Source organism: Cupressus sempervirens, chromosome 5, assembly GCF_028749045.1.
Source record: "Cupressus sempervirens isolate cs-2001-9-10 chromosome 5, ASM2874904v1, whole genome shotgun sequence".
NCBI lineage: Eukaryota > Viridiplantae > Streptophyta > Pinopsida > Cupressales > Cupressaceae > Cupressus > Cupressus sempervirens.
The window spans coordinates 838,802,609-838,811,349 of NC_143122.1; positions in this window are offsets into that span (position 1 = coordinate 838,802,609).

Consider the following 8,741-nt stretch of genomic DNA (forward strand, 5'->3'; position numbering starts at 1 on the left):
CAACTTTGACTCACAGAACACTTTCACAAGGTCAACAAACCGTTGAGGATGTTCCTTCTTCCTCTTCCACTAAACCTCATTGGGCACAACAAACTCTTGATGCAGTAGGATCATTGGTGGGAAATCCTTTAGACACTCAAAGGACTAGGTCACAACACAAGTCATTTCCACATGCATACATAGCCATTTCTTCATATCCACAGTCTTTTAAGGAAGCATTAGGGATTCTAGAATGGGATAAGGCTATAGAGGAAGAATATAATTCCTTGATGAAATATAACACATGGTACTTAGTTCCCCTTCCTAAGGGAAGAAAAGTGGTTCGATGCAAGTGGATCTATCACACCAAATTTACAGTGGATGGAAGTGTGGATAAACATAAGGCTAGACTAGTTGTCAAAAGTTTCTCATAGGTTCTAGGTATTGACTATACAAAGAATTTTGCACCAGTTGCCAAGATGAACTCCATTTACCTGACACTAGCAATTGTTGTAGCTCAAGGTTGGGTTGTACACCAGATGGATGTTAACAGTGCCTTTTTGAATGGTGATCTTCATGAGGAAATTTATATGGAGCAGCCACAGGGGTTCATACATGATTGTACTATGGTTTGTAGATTGAAGAAGTCTATTTATGGTCTAAAGTAAGCTCCTCAGGCTTGGTATGCCAAAATGGATTCCTTCCTCCTCTCAGTAGGTTTCACCATATGTCATTCTAATTTGAATGTTTACATTCTTTAGAAGGATGAATCTCACTTGATATTAGTGCTTTATGTCGATGACTTGATCATTACAGGGAGCACTACATCCATCATTGCCAGTGTCAAGAACTCTCTACAGGATAGATTTTCCATGACAGACTTGGGTTTTTTACATTTCTTCCTTGGCATTGAGATCACACAGTCTTCAGCAGGGATAACTCTTTCACAGCCCAAGTATGCTCTTGACTTGCTTGCTCAATTTCACATGAGTGACTACAAGCCTACTCCTACTCCCTTCCTATTAGGTGTCAAGCTAGAGGCTAAATTTTCTACTCCACTTGTTGATGCTAAATTATACAGACAGTTAGTTGGAAGCCTTACCTACTTGACACACATACACACCTTGATATTGCATTTGCAGTTGGTATGGTTTCACACTTTATGCAAGAACCACATGAGCTTCATTTGAAGGCTACCAAGCATATTTTGCACTACATCAAGGGTACACATACACATGGGATACATTATGCAGTAGGTAAAGGGCTTTAGTTAATTGGATACATAGACATAGACTATGCAGGAGACTTAGATTCTTGCAAGTCCACTTCAAGGTAAATATTTCACCTTGGTTATAGCCCTATTTGTTGGAAAAGTAAGAAGCAGAACAATGTTGCTCTTTCTTCCATAGAGGTTGAGTATTGAGGAGCTATCAATGTAGCTACAAAGGCTCTTTGGTTACAACACATCCTAGAGGAGTTTGGATTTGATCTACCTAAGCCTACAATTATTCATTGTGACAATCAAAGTGCCATTGAAATCTCTAAGCATCCAATTTAGCATCAACGGAAAAAGCACATTGAGGTTCATATGCACTATATTAGAGAGCTTATACATGAATAAATCATTGCACTATAGTACTATCCTACAATAGAGCAGGTCACTGATATCTTCACCAAACCCTTCACTAAGGTTGAGTACATTCATTTGTGAGATCTCTTGGGGGTGTAGGATGTTGTAGAAAGGGGAGTCCCTTGACTTCTCTCTTCTTCTTCTTCTGGGAGGGATTTTTTCCTCTTCTGAGGTCTTCTTCTCTCTCTTCTTCTTTATTATACTCATCTCTCTTTTTGGAGGAGGGTTTTTCCCATGAGGTTTTCCCTCTTTCTCTACTTTATGAGAGATTGCATTGCATCATTCTAGCATTGCTTTTGTACATGGGTACCTAACATAGCCTTGTAGTTAGGACCCATCTTGCATTAGTGAGCTTAAGTGCATTCCCCTAAGTTGCACTTAAGGGGGGGGTGTTGGTGTAAATAGGTATTTACTATTTACCCTTTACTTAAGTTTACTTAGGTTAGTGCATTATTTTATTATTTCTCTTTATGAGACACTTAGGAGTTTGCACACCTTTTTGGGTTGTCATGTAGACAACATAGAATTATGCAACTCTAATTGTGCACATGGTGTCTACAACACAGGAATTTGCATCATTCACTGAGTTATCATGTAGACAACACAGTTATTCACACTCCTAATTTAGCACATGTTGTCTACAACACAGATTTGCATGTCACACCTTTGTAGGCTTATCCTCTCTCATCATCACACTTACTTACATGCTTAATAGAGGATAACCCATATCTGGTGGCCTAGTTTTTGGACTTATCATGATGTTGATTCCAAGGCATTCTAGATTCATCTCAGAGGCCTTTATATTGAGGCACTCCTAGTGTACTTGTACATTGTATTGAATACTATACAGTTATTCTAATCATACTCTAGTCTAATTTGTGCTTGTGTTTTGAGTTCCTTAGTCTTGGGTAAATTTTTCCCTAAGGAAAATTCTTACAAAGACTAAGATAAGAAAGATCATCCCTCTCTTCTAGTTTTTTTGTATCAGGCATATAGATCTTGAAAATACATAATGACATTAAGGAATTCATCATCATCTAGACTTGGCTGAAGTTTGGTAACAAAATGTTTTACTCCCATAGTTTTAGATGAATAGTCAAGCATGATGGTGAGTAGAAGAATATTATAGGAAAATGAGAGTGTTCTTGATTTTCAAACAAGGCATGAGAAGTATCCACTTGTCCAAAGTGAAAAAGCATAAAAAAGAGATAATAGAGATAACGTGTCACAAGATGCCCAAGGTGTAGGTGAGAATGTCATGTGTATGATACTTGTGAGAAAGAGAAGAAACAACTTTAAAGTATCTAAAATAGATAATAAGCCAAAATGGAAAATTGAATAATTTACTAACCAAGTAACTCAAGCTAACGTTTAATAAAAAAGAAGGTTATATTATGTTGACATAGACCAAAAAGGTGGAAAAGACCAAAAGTGGGAAGACCAAAGAGCCATTTAAAGAACTTTCAAGTAGTACATGTTTAAATAGAATTTGAATGATTTTTCACAGTGAACTAGGTGAAAAAATAGACAGTAGGAAAAAATTTCTTAGAGAACCCAAATGATGTTTTAGAACTAGATAATATTCTAGAATATCAAAGGACAATATTTTACAGTACTAGAAGGTGGTATTTATTAACGTAGACATATGAGACTCTAGAAGGTCTATAATATTTCTAACCAAAGAAGATGATAACAAATCAACAAATGCAAACATGGCCAACTCAAAAATCCTAGTTTGAATGACTATTTTAAGAGTTTTGATAGTGTGCATAATTTTGGATAGCATGTAATACCTATTTTGACAACAAGATGATGTTTGGAAAGAAAATTTTTGGTAAGCAATTGTGACACAAAAAATAGTCTTAAAGAAATCAAGCAAAGGACAAAGCAAGCTTGCACGATAAAAACACTTAGTATTTCTTAAAATAAAATCCCTAGGAAACCACCATATGTGTATTTTCAATAAATTTCCAAGGTCCTATCATAACTGAAGACAAATCAAGCACATTATACCTAAGGTCACAGTCCACAATATATATTAGCATTTCTATAAAGTGGTTATCCACATCTAAAGGAACACATACGGTGAATCAAATATTGGGGTGATCTGGGTAGCCTACTAGGATTGATCCTTGCACCAAGATATTAAGTGCCTAAATAAGGTGGCCTCTAATCCAAGGTGTCTAGTAAGGGTATATGATCATATCATCCCTCAAGCATTTGATATGGAATAGAGGCTTAACAACCTCAAGAAAATTCAAATTAGAAATTTACCCATGGTCACAATCTCACAAGTTTCCTCACTAGAATGAATGAAGATTCTATGTCCCCCAAAGTTTGACCTTTATCAAGGGCTTTTTGATTATAGTAGGTTAGAGTGTTAGGAGGGTGAATTAGTTGTGTCCACTTATCCTACAACCCCTTCAAACATTTTAGTACCAATAAAACTCTATAAACTTTAACACTAATAACTTGGTGATCCTATTTAACCTCATAATTAACTCTTATGATTAGTTTACACCAAATTGTTAACTCACTATTTCTATTATTACCTAATATTAGAAATATAAATTTACTATTACCTAGTTGTAACCGAGTTGCAATAATAAGTAAATATCATGAAAAATTAATTTGCAACATAATAACATTCACACATTTGACACCATAATTTAATGCAGAAACCCTATAAGGAGAAAAACCACTTGGGACTAACAACTTGAAGAATTCCACTCTTTCAAAGTGAGTTCTCCTAGGAGCCAACCTTGTTAAAGGATTACATATACATTGTTAATGTGACCTTGTTAGAGGGTTTACACCAAAATATCATCTACAACTGATCACTCCTTGATCATATTTATAGAGTGACCTTCTCTAAAGAAATTACAAATATCACTAATTGATGTTACCATATAGGATTTTACAGACTTGTTAGGTCCACTTGGTTAAGATATTTTTCTACAACAATTTTTAGAAAGTAATAGTTCAAATGATCTACTAGGTTTAGCATTTCCTTACTTGTTTAGGTCTCTATTTTTCTCTTTCTCTTTTGTGTCTCTTCCTTCTAGCTGATTTAACCCTTTACTCTTTCACATTGCACTTCATTCTACTTGATCTTCCTTCTACTATTCTTGGTTCTCCTTACTTTTTTCAACTTCAACAACTTCACACTTTTATCTTCTTTCTCCAACAATTATATCAATGATCAACCACTTAATCAACAACTAAAAAAAAATTCAATCATCTCCTTAAATAGTAGTCTCTCTTCTTCCATATTCTTCTAGATTTTTCCTCTTAACCACAATCATAGATCTCAAACCAAATAAAATGAGTCTATACACTTAGAAAATAGAACTTTGTGCTCATCCTTCTCTTTCTTCAATTTCCATCATCAGATCTTCATTGATTCTTTCTAGTAGTAGATCTTGTAACAAACTTTGATTTTAGGCTTTGAGCTTCTCAGACATTGCTTATTTTCATCATAAGTTGGTCTCTGATTCCATCTTTATAAACTTGTTCTTCCATTTGTTACTCAGTGAATATAACATTTCACTTGGGCAATACATCACTTAGTTATCCTAAACTTACTTGATTAGCATTGATCATTAATTTGCATTTCTAATAACTCAATGACAACTATAGTTACTTGGTGAACATTGTCTTCCTTCTTACACCTTTCCACTCACTCATTATATTACAAGATTAAATCATTGTAAAATAATCAAACCAATATTACATTATCACTATCCAACTCATTCAAGTTCCCATTGAATACCATACTTATCAACTTTGTTATCAACATTCTTTCTTCATATCTTGTTCATCAATCAAATCATCTTCATCAATCAAATTATATGAAGATCTACTAAATTAGCATAACATATAATCAACTAAGACTTGACATCAATGACAACATAACAACTAATATGACTATTTTATATATATTCATAGCATTCTCAATTACATCACTAGTTGGGGCTAAAAATATACCCCTTTGGCATTGATGGCAACACGTAACATATGATTTTACATTACAAAACATTACATAAGATAAGTAAATGTATGTATTAAAAACAATAAAAATATTCATTTCTCTAACTTCATTTATGTACTCTGGAACAATTTTTGTCATTAGATATACTCAGTCTGTATCTTTAGTAGTAGTAGACTTCAATATTTCTCTCTTTTAGGATATGATCTTCTTCTGTTCAACATCATCATCATTTACTCTAACTTTGTCTTTATCCTTCTTTGAAAAAAATATTTCTCATTCACTTACTCCCTTTTCATATTATCTCCACACTTAGTGTTTCTCTCCACATATTTTTTCCCTTTTCTATTTATATTCTCCCCCTTTGACTTAATCTTCCTTACTAATTCTATCCCCCTTTACATATTCTCTCCCCTTTGACAACAATGCTAGAGGTAACTATAAGTTCCAATATGAAATTTATAAAACCTTGTAATTATCCTTATACCTTTCATGTACATTTTACATTAGTTCCATTAGAGTCCTTTTCACAACTTCAATAAAATCCTAAAGAGTAAACTCTTGCATCAACTCCATGAAGACATATCTATTCATCTATGAATTGATGCAACAGGCATCTTCACCTAGTGAATTTTACGTAGGGGAAGGAACCCTATTTTACCTCTTAGATAATCAAAATAATACTTAAGAAATGACTTAGAATATGTACGCAGTTTATTCTTTAGACTTCACATATTCAAGCCTATCATGTTTCTTTTTTACTTCCTCCCTCAACTAGTGATACTTAATTGATATATGATTTTTTTTTTGCATTCATCACCAGATTGTTTGATATAATTATTGCACTAGTTTTATCATAATAAACAAAAACATACTCAATTATCTCCTCTCAAGCATACCTTCCAATAGTTTCTTAACTAGACAATATTTGAGAAATTGATTATAGCAACAACATACTCAACTTTAGTAGTAGATTGTAAAATGCTGTTCTTTTTATTTCTTAACCATGTTATCAATATTTCTCTTAAAAAGAAAGCTTCTCCACTTGTTCTTTTTCTATCATCCACATTACCAGCCCAATCTGTTTTAGTATAGACTTTAAGTCTAAAGTAACCATATTATTTATACCGTAGTCCAAAATCTTCAATTCATTTTAGATATCTGAATATCCTCTTCACAATAATCATGTGTGTTTCCTTTGGATTAGATGAAACATTGCAAAAATTCCAAGATCATGTGCAATATCTCATCCACTATGCACAACATATTGTAATTTACCAATCATTGATCTATATTGTGTTTATTTTATCTTTGCAGTAGTATCCTCCTTTGATAATTTGACTCCAGTCACCATAGGTGTATTGAATGGTCTAGACTCATCCATTCCAAATACATACTTAGATTGAGTCACATATATATCATTTTTTGTTTGATGAACTTGTAAGCCAATGAATTTTTTTATCTCACCAAACATAGACATCTCAAATTCCTTACTTATATGATTAGAAGATGTCTTACATAACATGTCATTTCCTTCAAATATAATGTCATTCACAAAATATTTCAATAATCAACACCATACTTTCAGATTTACATTTCAAATACATATTAATGTTCTCACTTGTTCTAACAAATCTAATCTTAATCAAATAAGAGAGTAACCTTTCATACAATGCTTTTGGTGCTTGTTTCACTCCATACAATGCCTTGTTCAATTTTCAAACCATGTTCCTCTAATTATGTTCAATGAATCCTTCTAGTTGTTCTATGTAAACTTCTTCTTCAAGTATTCCATTAAAAAATGCAAATTTGACATCCATTTAATAAACTCTAAACTTCTCGTAGGTAGCATAGACAAACAATGTTCTTATAGCTTCTAATTTTTCTATAGGTGCAAAAGTCTCACCATAATCTTTTCCTTCTTCTTGTGCATAACCTTTGCAAACTAGTTTCACCTCGTTTCTCTCCATTTGTCCATTTTCATTTAGCTTATTTCTAAAAATCCATTTTGTTCCTATCACATTATTTTTTGTAGATCTTGGTTCTAGAGTCCATGTGTTGTTCTTTGTATCCAATCAATTTATTCATTCATAACATTTAGACGGTCTTCATTTTCAAGTGTATCCTTAACAATTCTTGGTTCAAAATCAATTATCAAATATGTACTTTCTTTTAACTTACTTCTTATCAATACTCCAATGCTTTTACCTCTAAAGATTTAATTAGGTGAATAATTCTTTCTCATGTACTTGGTTAATACAAGTTCATATCTTTGATTATCAATTTTTTTTTCACTTGATAGGAGTTCAACTTCCTTCTCCAGTTGTATTTTTTAATGCTTAGGTTATATTGTATAATGCTCAGTAGTTATTTCCTATAACTTAGGTAGTATTTCTAGGGCTTGTTCATACACATGCACAAACTTTTTGTAATCTTCAGGCTCATTTTTACTTTCCACATCATTTTTGTCTAGAAACTCATCAATCCTTACATTTTCACTTCCAATAATATTATTAGTAGCTTTGTTCAAACATTTATAAATTTTACTCTTAGATGAATAGCCAAGGAATTTACCTTCATCTCCTTTTGATTTAAATTTACCATTCATTGTATCCTTATGAATATAACACCTACTTTCAAATACCTTGAAATAACTTACATTAGGTGTATTACCATACTAGAGTTCGTTAGGTGTCTTGTTTTTTATTTTCTTAAATTGAAATCGGCTGAGAGTATAAATAATAATGTTAATAGCTTCTCTATAGAACATTTTTGTAACATCTTTTTCAACTAGAAATGTCCTTGCACAATCCATAATTGATGTTTTTATTCTCTTAACAATTCAATTTTGTTGTAGTGTCCTCGGTGCAGATAACTATCTCTTAATACCATGCTTAACAAAAACATTAGTGAAATTAATAGACATAAGCTTAGTACCTCTATCAAATCTCAAATATTTTAATATTTTATCAATTTATTTCTCAACTCTAGCCTTATACCATTTGAACATATTCAAGGAATGTGATTTTAATTTCACATGGCATTCATCATTCTATAATAATCATCAACAAACAAGACAAAATATATGTCACCATAATAACTTTTCTCACCCATTGGTCTACATAGATCAATATGTACTTGTTC